The sequence below is a fragment of the Schistocerca cancellata genome, chromosome 12 (genome assembly GCF_023864275.1).
Source record: "Schistocerca cancellata isolate TAMUIC-IGC-003103 chromosome 12, iqSchCanc2.1, whole genome shotgun sequence".
Classification (NCBI taxonomy): Eukaryota; Metazoa; Arthropoda; class Insecta; order Orthoptera; family Acrididae; genus Schistocerca; species Schistocerca cancellata.
The window spans coordinates 94,726,991-94,727,957 of record NC_064637.1 but is presented as its reverse complement, the minus strand read 5'-3'; positions in this window follow the sequence as shown (position 1 = coordinate 94,727,957).

The following is a 967-nucleotide window of genomic DNA, read 5'->3' as shown; positions in this document are numbered from 1 at the left end:
TGATCATGTTCTTAGAAGCAATTTATGGCATCTCATTAAGCAAAATCAAATCATTGACATCAGATAAGAAAACCAGGAATTTGTCAGTGTCATCGTACTATACAGACTGTTTCCGTAAGAGCGTGGAGAAATGTAACAAGGCCGGCCGGGGTGGCCGAGCGGTTCTAGGCGCTACAGTATGGAACCGCGCGACCGCTACGGTCACAGGTTCGAATCGTGCCTCGGGCATGGATGTGCGTGATGTCCTTAGGTTATTTAGGTTTAAGTAGTTCTGAGTTCTAGGGGACTGATGACCTCAGAAGTTAAGTCCCACAGTGCTCAGGGCCGTTTGAACCATTTTTTTGAGAAGTCAAAATATTGCTTTCACATTCAAATGGAAGGCGCGTTACTTTGACTGTCCCACCCTGTGCGTTAAAGGTGTTCTTTTTCGGAAACCATTCGCAATATGGGATACGTCCATATGAAGATTTTTTCTTCAAATAATTGTCCATGTCATATCCTTGAATACTGAATAGTCCTCCTAGGACACACAGTGGAGCATAAATTCCGGAGGGTAGGTAAAGAAAAAGAAAAATCTTCTCCAATCGAGCAAGAAGAGTGGCTGAATGTGTCGAGGCGCTGTGTTGCGGGAGAAAGCGGGGACAGCAGATTTCCAGAGGGATGCGCATTTGCTACGCTATCTGCCGGGACGCGCCTTCGCTATCAGCGACACAGTAGGGGCTCGACCGCGGGACCGCATCCGCATTTTTGTGGCTTAATGGGGGCGGCGGACGAACCCGGACGTGGGGCGATAATGAGTAACCCCGACAGCGTGGGGGGGGGGAGAGGGGATGGGTGGGGGGTGCGTTACCGGGCGTGTGGGAAGGCGGCCTTGAAAGCCACCCTCATAAACCACCCGCAAATGGCCTCGGCTGCGTCCGCCAAAACTGCTCTGGTCCCGTTCCGTTTAGTGGGCCATCGAGCCTCG